We start from the raw sequence: 15,163 nt of genomic DNA, 5'->3' as shown, positions 1-15,163 counted from the left end.
TGATTTCCAAAATAAAATTTCTTGATATACCAAAATGTTGAGGTTGATAGTGTGATATGTCTCCGACCCAATCCGATCTCTGAGCTCTTAAAACTACAAAATAGGGAAAAAAGAAACAGGGTAAGCACATTTTGCTTAGTAAGCCCATGTAACAAGAATTATACTTACCTAATATTTTCAATACAATACAATAAATATTCATACATCCATTCAATTTACCATTTACCTATCCACTACAGGAAAATAGGGCTTTAGCGGCGTTTTATCAAAAAACGCCACAAAAATTGTAAAATGCAGAGCAATAGCGGTGTTTTACCAAAAACACCGCTAAAAACAGTGCAATAGCGGCGCTTTTGGTAAAACGCCACTAAAAACCAGAGCATTAGCAGCGCTTTCGGTAAAACGCCGCTAAAAACCAGAGCATTAGCGGCGCTTTCGGTAAAACGCCGCTAAAAACCAGAGCAATAGCGATGCTTTCGGTAAAACGCCGCTAAAAACCAGAACATTAACGGTGCTTTCAATAAAACGCCGCTAAAAGTTATATAACCCCTAAACCCCAAAAAAATCATAAACACTAATCTATAACCCCTAAAACACAAAAACTCTAAACCCTAAAAAACCCTAAACACTAAACTATAACCTGTAAAACCCTAAACCCCAAAAAACATCACATGGATGTTGATGTGTATATACATAGATATTAATGTAAAAGCTTATGTTCATAATAAAATATGGAAGCAATACTTAATATTGATTACATTTATTTTTGGGTTTAGGGTTTAATATTTAAGGTTTAAGGACTATGGTCTACGGTTTTATGGTTTAAGGTTTAATGGCCATGGGTATGTAGTATGTTAATCTCAAGTGAATCATATTCAATAATTAAATCCTAAACCCTATAATTAATTATTGTTATCGATAATATATATCTTGATTTTGATAAAAATATTTTTATATATTAATAAGGTGTTATATTGTTTAATGGATTAAAGGGATATTTAAGTGAAAAACGTTTTAAATGATAAGTTTACCTTTAAATTTTATTAATAGTTTTTGTTTTTACTATGTTAATATTTATCTATACTGATTAATTAAAATATATATTTATTTATACGAACAAAATCCTCTACACTCATTTGTGTCTCCACGTTTTTAATTGTAACTCATTTTCTTTTTAAAATATATATTTGTGTCTCCACGCTTTTTCATTTTCTTTTACACAATTATTGATATAACATCATTTTATATTTATATATTGCATGCATACATAAATATTTATATTTATTCAATATAAAAATATATTGATGTATTTATTTTTTAAATGTGTATGATTAAATCAAAATTAAAGTTTCAACTACACATTTAAACCACAATTAGAATTTCACGTCTACAATTACACATTAAATCAAAATAAAATTAAAAATTAAAAATTAAAAATTAAAATTAAAAATTAAAAATTAAAAATTAAAAAATTAAAAAATTAAAAAATTAAAAATTAAAATTAATATTTTAGTCCATATTTCAATTAAAAGTTTAATATTCAAAATTCCAAAAATGATAAACTCAAGACAAAAAATTTGAAAGAAAAAATAAAAATATATGTTAAAAATGAAAAAAATAAAATTAAACAATAAAAGAAAAAATAAAAATATATGTTAAAAATAAAAAAATAAAATTAAACAATAGTGGCGTTTTTACGAAAAACACCACAAAAGATTGAGCTATAGTGGCGTTTTTAATGGAAACGCCGCAAAAGACCACTAATTTTTTGGTACCCGCTCATTACTCCCTCTTCTTCTGGAAAATTTAGTTGCGCGCCCTAAATCCCCAAGTAAAAATTTGCCCCCAAATTTCCCATTTCCAACAACACCAAGTGAATACACCTACACCAATCACACTTCATTTTCCTTTTCATTTTATTGCATTGAATTCATCCACCATAGCTGAGACAACAGGACGGAGCAAATGTCTGAGGACGATGAGTGGCAGCAATCTCCGCCATCGGATCTTGAGTTCGTTTCCAACAAGGCACGGGACTGTAACGCCACGGGATCTGGCTCGAGTCACCCGGAGTTCCAGTCGACGTACCCAGACCAGGTTCTGGAGAACATGTTGGAGAACGTTTTTAGGGTTTAAAGAACTTGTTCTCGTTTGCTGCGATGGGTTTGGAATTAGTGGCCTTGCTATTTTCGTTAACAAGTGCAGGTATTTTTCTTCCTTATTTTTGCTATCAACAGTGTTCATTATTTACTAATAACCTGCTGATTGAATCTATTTATGGTGTTAAGAGTAATGTTTGTTAGCTTATATAATATGGGATTGAGAAAAAAAATTGTTGTTGTATTGAGATTTTTGGTTGATCTGATTGGTTGTGTTTATAGATTGAATGTTTTTAGATCTGTTTATGGTTTTTTGAAAATATACTATTTTTCTGAAAATTATTTGTCTTTGTCTTCATGTTCTTCTAATATCTTTTCATTTTCCTCTCTTCCTTCTTCTAATGAAAAGAGACTATAATTTCATGTACTGATGTTGGAATTTATACTGCTTGTTAACAGCTTTCTGCTACATTTCTTGATATATTGAATTAAGTGTTTATTTTCAATATTTTTGAAATATTTTCTCAGTTTTAAGACTTTATACTTTCTAAAACCCTTTGGCATGAAGGATTCTTTTCAAATCATAGTTTAAAGATGGAAATTGATGTCTAAGCATTGAATTATTTTTATCTTTTTTCATTTTATGGGGACATCTAAACCAAGATGAAGATTGTACTTTTGATACCTAGTCCTATATTTCCCTACTATATTTTTGGAGCAATTTATAATTTAAAAAGGTAGCAGTGGCTGGAACTGCAAGAGGCTATTGATTTTATATCTCTGTTCTGGTAAAGTGGGCTTTGTGCTTCAGTTAGAGCTACCTTGGTTCTTAGTGGTAGTATGGGTTCTTTCTAATTCAAAAATGAGAAAGAAAAGGAAAGAATGGGCGATAATGTATCTCTATTATAGTACTAGATTTTGGTTGATTCAACATTAAGAAGATAGTTGAAGTCTTTGGAGAACAATGATTTATCATCTAGCATTTTAGCAAATACAAGATAACGATTTTACGGCATTCGCTTTTATGAAGAAGCTCTAACTAAAACATTTAGTTCTGGATGCTTCTCCAATAACATCTTTCATTTGATCCATCTTTTGAACAAGTTTTTGATTTTTCATGTTCAATACTTTTGGAGTGATGAAAGTGCCACAGTAGAGTCAAAACTAAGAGTGTTTTGTTTCAAGATTCGATTCCGAACTCAGTTTGGCAAGATCTCCATAGTAAATCTGATTTGATAAATTTACAATATTATTCAATAATTAATATCCTTCTTGTTTCTCCTTTTCTTTTATTGAATCACTTGTTTATTCTCTGTTCTTACATTTTTTACCACTGCGAGTTTCGAATTTAAAAGGAGCTTAAATCTGTAAATTCTGCATGTAATGAGGTATATCATTAATGTTGTTGATGACGGTAGTGTTTATTCGTTCTTATCTAGGAAATACATTGAACCAAGGAACTGCAAGGGGTAAGTGACATTCAATTTCTCCTTTTGGCTTCAGTCTTTGATGCTACAATTGCAGCTTGTAAAAAGATTATGCAGAGAAAATATTACTACCTAAACCACATATAATGTATTACTAAAACCAATTAAGGTTGGCCTGTCCAGTCCTTGCATTATCTAAGAATTCGGTAATATTCAAACCGATCAAAAACTAATAAAAAATAATTTTGCTATTTGCATAGCTATGATGATAACACTTAAGAGAATCAGAGATAAAAAGCAATCACTTTTTTCACATTCTGCTTCGTTGACATTACACAGCTCTGTAGAACTTTGCTCATATGTTTCCATTTACTTCCATTAAGAAAGAAGATGATTGTAGTTTGTTAGCAATACTGAGATTGCTACTGAATTAATACATCTATATATATTTGAATGATGTTTAATTAAATTGATAAATATGAGAAAAAAGTTTAACCTTTTGATTCTGCAGTCATTGATGATTCATTATATTAACCTTTTGATTTGAGAGTTTATTATTAAACCCTTTTAAAAAAGTTTCAAGCAGATAGACTATAATATTAGAAATTTATGATGCATCATGTTATTGACATGGGGACATGTATGTAGGATTTTTTAGATACGTAATCTTATAAGTTTTAAAAATTATGAAAATATTTAACTTAAACATTAATTATGGGAATAATTTGATTTTTATAGTAGAGTTAAATGTCTTTATTTTTTCAGGTGATATCAACTTAAAATTTAAAACAAAAAAATTTTAATACTGCCTAACAAATTGGCGGCACCAGATTAAAATATGCAGGGACAAAATATTTTGGGCAATTTTGCCCAACAGAATTAAGCTAATTTTATGGTTATATCTTTAATTAATGCAGGACAAAGCAATGCTTCCTTTACAGGTCAGTTTCCTATTTCTTTGTCATGGATGGATGTATTTATTGGAATATGGAACAAAATAACTTAATACAAAGAAATTTTACATTTGATTTTCTATGCCTTTTAGATCACCTCTAATTTTAAGATTGATTGCAAATGACTAATATTGTGAAATAACACTTACATAAGATAAAGTAGTAACTCTGGCTTTGGTATGCATGATGAACTGCTTTGGTTGGAATTGCTTGATAATTAATGTTGTGGAATTTTTTTATCCGAGAGTAATTTGGATGTGAATGTAACATTAAATGTAATAACCCTTTGCATTAACAAAAACCACTTCCTTCATCTAGCAAATGATTTCATTTCAGGGTGATATTGGTGATTTTGAGTTTTATTTATGTTTTATGGCATATTCAAAGTCTACAGTTAAGTTTACAATGAGTCGATTGATTGCATTTCTTTTTCATTTTTACAACTTTTTCGACCAACAATTTATTTGTTACATATATGTTTTATTTTATTTTAATCGTTAATTGTATGTCACTAATGCTTAATTGTTATAATTTTTTACATAAATGTTTTTATTTTTTTACTGGAGGCTAAGAAGTTAGCATCACAATATCAAAAGGAAGCGGACAAATGCAATTCGGGTATGGAGACGTGCGAAGAAGTAAGGGAGAAAGCTGAAGAAGCACTTTTGGCTCAAATGAAATTAACAGCAATGTGAGAAATAAGAGCTCGTCAGAAAGGGTGGAGAGAAAAGGTCGCCAAATCTAATGCGCAGACACAAGGTAACCTCCAGTTTGTCTAAACCATCCACCATGGCCTGATAGGAAGAAAATTAGTAGAAAACGTATTTCTTTCCTTCTTTCTTTTCCACTATTCAGTGCTCTGCAACATTGTAGTAAACATTAGATTTGATAATTTTGGATATTCAAATCTTATATTTTACATGGTTATGATTTAAGTCCTTATTTCATTTAAGTAACTTCATTATAATATCTTATTTTATTGATATTTTTATATTTAATCTAGTTTTATTATTTATTTTAGTTTTGATTCTAAATTTTATTTTTATTTTTATTTTAATATTTAAGATAACTTGAGTTCTAACTTTGGATTTTAATGTGTTATTAATTTATTATTTTAAATTCTAAATTTAAATTCATTAATTTTTGTATTTAGTTTTAAAGTTAAAATTTTAATAGAAAATTTAATTTGATAATGAATTTTAATAGAAAATTTTTATATTTATATCATGGACATTATTTTATATTTTTCATGACCTTTATAATATTTTATATATATATTTTTGAATTTATGACCTTTAGCGGCGTTTGTGGGAAAAGCGTCGCTAAAAGTCATGACCTTTAGCGGCGTTTTTTAAAATAAACGCCGCAAACTTTGGTGGCGCCATCTATAGTGGTGTTTTTTGTGGCGCTTGTAAAAGTGTCGCTAAAGGCCTAAAAAAACGATGCTAAAAGTCAGTTTTGCTGTAGTGATCACACACAAACTCAACCAAAACATTAATCAAATAGCATCATATGAGTTCAATACAAAGATTAATGATTGATGAGCTCATCAATTCCATTTTTCTAGTACCTTATTATTTCCCATATTTATCCCGTTGAATTTCTCAGAATTTCGATGGATTTTCAAAGGTACACTTTTAGTGTACAATTCCGGGTCCATCAATTTATATTCATGTGTGCACATTTCCATTTCAGAGAGCACACTCCCGTGAACCTCATTCTTACAGCGGGATTACCAGTCTAGGCTAAATCCCCTACAACGAAAATTACTCTAATGAGCTTGGATTTGAATTTCCAGCCCAGGCTAAATTCAGACCCTAATTCAGATTACCCATCCGGGCTGAATCCATTTTACACATATTCTTCGGGAGGGCTATATCAAGATAGGATCACCCGTCCGGGCTAGATCCTTTTTATCATCAATTCCTTTTCAGAGATCCATCAAATTTTCCTTTCATTCAACCAGGATTTCTTCCCTTTTTTTATCAAATATATCAATGTTTTATCAATTTTCATACAATGAACATTCAAATCATATCCACATCAATAACATACATTTCAAGCATTTAAGAATATAATCCAATTTACACAAACTTACCTCGATATTTGTTCGTATACAAAAAATCTACTAATCCCGAACTTTTTCTTTTCTTCGATCTAACTTCGTATTTGAATTCTCTAGATCTAAATAAATAAATTTAATCGTCAATTTAATACATTTCATGTTCATATGTAACATTCATTATAATTCCACTATTATTTATGGTTCATTCAAAGTTGTCTACTTAAGTTGTAGTAACTAAATTATTTATATCTCAAGCTACAGAATTCAAAATTAAAAACCACTTGATGTTTCTGAAACTAGACTCAAATACCTTTCTACCATAAAAATTTCAGAATTTTTGGTTCAGCCAATAAGTACAATAAAATCTTCAAACTTAACTCTATTTTGCTGTCTGACAACTTTGAACTTTCTTTGCTAAAAATTAATTATCTCTTAGTAAAAAATTTTGATGATGTTTACATTTGTTTCGATTGAATATAGACTCATTAATAATTTAAAAATGTAAATTTTAACCCCTAATTATGTTTCTCAAAGTTTTGATGATTTTCCAAAGTCAGGATAGGAGAACCCCTAATTCATTCTGACCTTGTCTTACAAAATTTATCATATCTCATGATTTAAAATTTCATTTCTTACACCGTTTCTTTTAGGGAAAACTAGACTCAATAAGCTTTAATTTAATATTTTTTAATCCTCTAATTCAATTTCCAAAATTTATGGTGATTTTTCAAAGTTAGCCTACTTCTGCTATCCAAAACTGTTTTAGTGTAATATGTTTATTACCATTTTTCCCCTCAGCTTTTAATAAATGATAGTTTCGTCCCTGCTCAATTAACCTCTCAATTGAGCTGATTTTTCTCAATTAACACTTTATTCTATCACTTTAAACTACTTTATAACCTTTGGAATCAAAATTTTAGTACTAGAATTTAATTCCAAAATTTTTCACAATTAGGTCCTAAAAAACAATTTCTATTGAAATTACCTAATAAAATCATCTCATAAACAAATTAAACCTTAAATTTCATGCTATTTCATCATAAACTTACAGCACTCAACCATGGTGACTTTCAATTTCATCCATGAAATAAAAAACTAATGAATTTAATAGTAGGACCTAGTTGTAAAAGTCTTAAAAACACAAAAATTAAAAGAAAAAGGCAAGGATTAACCCAATTGGTGCAAAACTTATGAAATAACAGTTTAAAAAACCCCTCCTATCACATTTTGGCTGATGAGAATGAAGATAAATCACAAGAAATCTAGATATTTCCATATTAGTCCCAATTTTATTTAGTTAATTATCCAATATTCCAATTTTGCCTTTAAATCATCCATTTTCTTGTTGATTTCATGCCCTTTCCGTTCAACCCAAAAAAATTTTAGGTCTAATTTCCTTTTAAATCCTTTCTCATTAAACACTTAAGCTATTTAATCATCTCAGCCACTTTTACACTTTTTTTCCAATTTAGTCCTTTTCATTTAATTGACTACCCAAATATTAAAATTTCCTAACGAAATTTTAATACTACATTACTAACATTTTATACATATTTATAAAAATATTTCTTACTCGATTTTACGAGATCAAGGTCTTGATGCCTTGTTTTTACCCAATTTCTTCAATAATTTCTTTTTCTAACTAACCACTAAATCAGTAAAATTTTTCTATCAATATTTTCATACAATTTTTATATCAAATCAATATTCATGCAAAAATATTAAAATAAATTTCTCTTTAAATTGGGTTTGTGGTTATGAAACCACTGTTCTGATAACCTTGAATTTAGGCCATTGCAGTCTGTAAGAATTTACTATCTGTAGGTCAATTTGCAAGGGATAATGCAGTTTATTTTGAGTTTCACCTTTATCTATGTTTTGTGAAGGATACTCAGACAGGGAAAACTCTTCTAGTGGGCCAAATGCATAATGGTCTCTACAGGTTTGATGTGTCTCGGGCTTCTTTCAACAAATTTATTGCTGCTCCGCAATCCAACTCAGCACTTTTATGCAATGCTCAGTTATCTTCATCTCCTGCATTATGGCATAACAAACTTGCTCATGTTTTGAGAGCTTGTAATGTTTCTTTCAAACATAGCTATTTGCCTCATGTATGTTCAGCTTGTTAGTTAGACAAATCTCACAAACTGCCTTTTAGTTCTTCACAAACAGTGTATTTTTTTCCTTTTGAACTCGTTGTACTTGCTTTCCTTATTTGCGGCCCTTTCACCAACACAAGCTTCAGTTTCAGTTAAAGAGGTGTGGCTTTCTTGGGTTTGGAACCAATGAAAAATGCTATAAGTGCCTTGATAAAGATGGTCGAGTCTTTGTATCTCGACATGTTATTTTTTATGAATCCCAATTTCCATTTCAGCAAGGTTTTTCTTCACAATCTACCTTAGACTCCATCAGGTCTGTTCATCAAAGATCTCACATTCCTTTGGTTGCAGCACCTATTCCTCTGAATCATCCCTCTGCTCCTTCATCAGGGCCAACTAGATTATCTACTGTGGCAAGTTCCTGTTCAGTCCACTCTAACATAAATTCTCCTATTGGTCACTCTTCTTCTACAGTCAGTAAGAAGAATCCTCATATGCAGCCTGTGTACCTTCTCCTTGTAATCAGTCTGCCACTCCTATAAGGTCCACTACATGTAACAATCCAAAATAGGGCCTAGTCAGAACAGTGGTTTCGGGACCACAAATTCAACGTTGAAATATTTATTATATGATTATTATGAGGTTTAGAATATGAAAATATGCATGTGTTAAAGTTTGATGAAGAAATTCTATAAGTAAGGTGTCCAATTGGAAAATAAGGACCAAATTGAATAAATTGCAAAACTTGGATTCTAAAAGTAATTTTCATGAAATTGCTTTAGATTATTAATTAGAAGTTCTTAAAGAGCAATTTTCTCATTTTGGTCATTTGGCTAATTAATGAAATAAAATGGGAAAATGAAGACAAAAATCAGCTCATCTTCTCCACCTAGCTGCTAAAATTTAAGAGCCACCATGGCTATGGTTTGTTCATTTTTGAAGCTCAATAGTAAATGCTCCTTAGCCCGTTTTTAATGTTCTTTGTATTTTTTGAAATCCCGGTAGCTTACTCTCTCCATTTCTACCCATATTTTGAGTTAGGGTTCACATTCGCAAAGTGACCCATGTGTGACATGTTTATTCTTTGATGTTTTATGGAGGAATATGAAAGTTGGATGTGTGATAAACATCTTTTTCGAGGTGATTTTCATGAAAAAACCCTAAAATGACCTTTTTGTAAAATGTGTAAAATATGTGGTAGAAATGTTAAATAAGGGAAAAATGTGGGCTGCCATAAGTGGAAAGAACATTCGGCTAGGCTTGGGTAATGTAGAAAATTGATGCATTTCATCATACGAGCCTAGGGACTAAATCGTAAATAATGCTAAAGGTTAGGGGCAAAATAGTCATTTTTCCTGGGGTGAAATTTAGACTCAAAAAGAATAATGTGAGGAATTAATGATTCATTTTTATTATTATAGACCCCGTGGAATAAATTTCGAAGGTCGATCGAGGAAATCGAAAAGTTTCAGAATAATCGAGACGTAAAATCGAAACAAGTACTAGGTAAGTTCGAATAACTTTAAGTAAACTATTAATATGTCTAATTGCATGTTTTATGAATGTGTGATAATTGGTTATAATATTGGCATGAAAATCTATGAAATATGTTAATAATAATGCCATGATAATAAATGTCCCAATTGAGGTCAAAAAGGGAAATTCGATAGATAAACCATGGCTTACATGACTTGAGATCCTGCATGTGTTGCAAAAAAGGATTTAGCCCAAACGGGTAATCAATTGATCTCAAATATAGAAAGGATCTAGCTCAGACGGGTGTTCCTTGAGTAATCGAGCCTCCTGAAGAATATGTGTGCATTGTGGATTTAGCTCGTACAGGTAATCCAAATAAGGTCTAAATTTAGCCTAGACTGGTAATTCAGATTCGAGATCATTAAGGGTGTTTGTCACTATAAGATAGTTAACCTAGACTGGTAATCCCGACATTACCCTATGAGTTGATATTACAGGGGATTTAGCCTGGACTGGTAATCCCGCAGTATGATGTAAGGTTTGCAGGAGTGCGCACTTGAGATGATCGCTATTATGACTTGAAGGTAAATGGATGATCCATCGAGATTTTCGAGAAACTCAACGGGATCAACATGAGATATGAAAATAAAAATGTTGAATGATGAGCTCATCTAAGACAAATTACATGGTGCATTGTTATGAGATTAACTTGTTGATTGAGTGTATATGATAGGGAAACCATTCCATGCTTGTTAGTTTTATTGCTTAATATGGTTGTATGCTAATTAATCGGTACATTTACTTTCCAGTTGTTCGGGCTTACTAAGCATGTAAATGCTTACCCCCCTCTTTTCCCTATCTTACAGAGCTCATGGACTCGTGAAGATTGGGAGATGGTTGGAGAATCAACATATTGTCATTTTGTATAGCTTTGGTATATAGATACTCTTATTTTGTTCAATGGCATGTATAGGGCTTTTGTTATTTTTGTTATATGTGTCATTTGATTAGCCACTACGAAGGCTTGTAAAGGTATACATATTCACTTGTATGTGGCCATGGAATTGGCTCATGTTGATGTAGGTTATGACCTACAAATTTTATGCATGCTTGTGTTCAGTTGTGCTAATGAGGATGAAATATGGTATATCACATTTAAACACATGTAATGTGACCAAATCACATGGGGTGGTTAGGCCACGATTTGGCAATGAGTTAAGATAACGAGCCAAGCTTAATTGAGTTACAAGTCATGGAAAACCTTAATATAAAGGGGATAACCTAGCATGTATAAAAACCAATGAGACGAGGTTTACATGCAATGGGGCATACTAAGGTCATTTAAGAGTATAATTAGACCATGTCAAGTGTTATTGAAAACTATAAGTGGATATGGTTATTAGAAGGTGACCTAAGGCTTGAAAAATATCCCAACAAGGTCCATACGGGTCGACACACGAGCATGTGTCTAGGCCGTGTGTGACACATAGATCACCCCATAGGCGTGTGATATGGTCGTGTGTCCCCTGCACCTAAAATTTTTAAGTTAGAATGCATGGTAGTAAACACATGGGTAGAGACATGGCTGTGTGTCTCAACCGTGTGGCGTGCACGGCCTAGTACACGGGTGTGTGTCTTGGCCGTGTGCCCTAAATGCATGCTGATGTCATAAATAGAATTCTCGAGTTTTTGGACACAGGTGACCACACGGGCATGTCTAGGCTGTGTGAAAGACACGGGCTAGGGACACGGGCATGTGTTTGGCCATGTAAAAACCCCTGTAGGTTCGAAATGAGAAATAAATTCAATTAATTCCACACGGGTAGGGGACACAGGCGTGTGAGGCTTAACCTAGCAAATTTTCTATGAACTTTCTCAAATTCTCGGTTTGATTCCAGACCATTTTCAATGTATGTTTTGGGCCCCGTAGGCCCATAATAAGGACACTAAGATGTTGTTTGATTGGGTTCAAATTGGAACAAAATTTTATAGCCCGTATTTCCCATAATCTTCGAGTACATGTTTGGTAACGCCTCGTACTTGGTCCCGATCTTGGGTACATGTAAGGGGTGTTACACTACATTTGTGAATGTACACCCTATGCAAACTCGATCCAAAAGTGTTATTAACAAACCAAGGATGTTTTCTTCTGTTCTGACTAAGAAGGAGCGTACTTCCATTACAGAGGCATTTTAGAATCCTACTTGGACAACAAATGCACAAACTGAGTATCAAGCCCTACTTTCCAATCACACTTGGGATCTTATGCCCTTAACTGCAGGTCAAAGGGTAGTAAGGTGCAAATGGATATTTAAGATCAAAAGATATGCTAATAGCTCTATGGCTAGATACAAAGGCCGATTGGTGGTTAAAGGTTACCTTCAAGAGGCAGGCATTGACTTTCAAGAGACATTTAGTCCTGTGGTTAAACCGACAACGATTAGAGTGGTGTTGGCAATAGTAGTATCCTTGGGTTGTTCTCTCAGGCAAGTGGACATTAATAATGCCGTCTTGAATGGTGATTTAAATGAGGAAATTTATATGGTGCAACCACCAGTTATGAACAACAAGGGAACAATGGTCAACAATTGGTATGCAAGTTAAGAAAGGCTTGCATGGCTTTAAGCAAGCACCTCAGGCTTGGTTTCACAAGATGAGGGAATTTCTTTTAGCTAGTAAGTTTGAGTTGTCCAAAGCTGACAACTCTCTCTTTATTCATCGATCAGGGACTCAGTGACTATACGTTCTAATCTACGTGGATGACATTATTATCATTAGTTCTGACTCTCGAGCTATAGACCAGTTTGTTAAGAAACTTGATGAACAGTTCTCTTTGAAAGATTTGGGGAAGCTAAGTTACTTTCTTGGGATTGAAGTCAACTATACTCAAGATGGTATTTTTCTTAGCCAGAAGAAGTACATACTTGATCTACTTAAAAAGGCATCAATGGACAAGTCCAATGGTTCTCCTACACCAATGGTTACTCAGCCCTGTTGAATATGAACATTTTTTCAGAAGCATAGTTGGTGCTTTATAGTATGTAGTGATTACCAGAGCAGATATTGCCTTCTCAGTCAACAAAGTCTGTCAGTTCATGCACAGACCATTGGACTTACATTTTAAAACTGTTAAAAGAATCTTGATTTATCTACAAGGCACTTTGGACCATGGCTTGATGTTAAGTTGAGCTTCCAAATTTTTGCTTGAAGGCTACTCTAGTTTCAGCTAGGGGTTCGATACTGATGATCGAAGGTCAACGTCGGGCTATTTTGTATTTCTTGGAGGGAATCCAGTAACAGCAAGTAGTATCCAGGTTTACAGCAGAAGCAGAATACAAGAGTATTGCACATGTCACTGCAGAAATGGTCTGGATTCGATCCTTTTTAACCTATCTTTGTGTTCCAGTTAAGATAAGGCGTTAGTATAGTGTGATAGTTCGGCTGCCATTGCAGTAGCAGGGAATCTTATCATGCACTCAAAATTCAAACATGTTGAATTGGATATGTTTTTCGTGAGGGAAAAAGTAGTAGCAGGAGCTTTTCAAGTAGGTCATGTGCCAATTCAGGATCAAATTGCTAACATCCTCACAAAACTGTTATTAGCAGGATTGTTCAACAAGCTTACAAGTTAGCTTAGAGTTGTCCCTTATGAACATGAAGTTATACGAGGAAGAAAATGTTAGCCAAGCACGGGGCATGTTATGAGTATTTCATTAATAGCTTTACTGATAAAGTTAGTTAAAAGAGTTAGTTAGTTAGTTAGTTAAGCTCAGTTAGTTAATAAGTATTTATTATCTGCTTGTATTAAATACCCTTTTGTATTTCTCAATTTCATTCAATGAAGATAGAAACATTTTCATTTCAGCTTTATTCTTGATTTCAACACAAAATATATTTTTACATATCAATAATGCAAAATACAAAAAAGTGTATTGATGATTTATTTAGATTGTTTGGTAGTTTGAATTTATAATTAATGTAATAATACATCATTATTATTACGAATGTAATGAAAATCATATTTAAAACTTAATTTTAAAAATAAGACACATTTTAAATATAATTAAAAGTGAAATATTTTGAAACTCAAAAATTAATCTAAAATATATACTTTCGTTCTATCTTATATATATATATATATGATATATATTATATATAAATTTATTTATTTATTTTATATCCTTCGTATCTATTTTATCATCTAATTTGAGATTTATTATTTCTCCCAAAAATATTATATATCCTATGATATATAATTAAATTAATGACCGCAACAAAGCGTCGGTATCATTTGAATGTAATATCTGTAATTATTATTAGGAAAATACCTGTAATTTTTGAAAAATAAAATATGTCTATTTGTCGATGACATGATACCTTGGGAAGTAACAATGGCCACATAAAAGGGAATGTAAATCACGTTTCATTTATATTAGTCTAGCGTCAATCATTATCATGTCTACTACTTGTCAAAAAGGAAAAGAAAACAAACAAACAAAGTCAAGGAATTGACAACTGATATGTTAATAATGTACACGCCTAATATATACATAGGTGAAGCCGTCAAGTGGGATCAAAGCGTAACCTTTCTTAAAAGAAAATAAGATTAAATTGAGTGATTTCAAACTACAATTTAGTTTATTTAAAATATCCGAACAAAACCTATAAAAAAAAACCCAAACAAACAATTTAATTCTTAAATTATTTTAAACTCAAATTTTATAAATGTTGAGCTCAATTTCCAAAAATTATCTACCAGCAATTTGTTAGATTATCCTCTTTTATACCATTCAATAATTTAATAAGTGTTTTAATTATAAACCTTTAACTATTTGTTTTTATTTTGTATTCGGTTGAAACTCATATTTAATTATATTTATTTTTATCTAAATATTATTCTGCATCAAATGAATAAGTGACTGTACTCATAAAACAAGAATTATCTTATTCATTCACCTCATACATGTAAAGGAGGATAATTATTTGAGTTCTTAAAAGAATTATATCGTTATGTTTATGAAGAATTTTATGAAATAAATATTTA

This window comes from Gossypium arboreum, chromosome 7 (assembly GCF_025698485.1).
Source record: "Gossypium arboreum isolate Shixiya-1 chromosome 7, ASM2569848v2, whole genome shotgun sequence".
NCBI classification, from domain to species: domain Eukaryota; kingdom Viridiplantae; phylum Streptophyta; class Magnoliopsida; order Malvales; family Malvaceae; genus Gossypium; species Gossypium arboreum.
The sequence above is the reverse complement of the archived record's forward strand: the minus strand, read 5'-3'. Positions refer to the sequence as shown.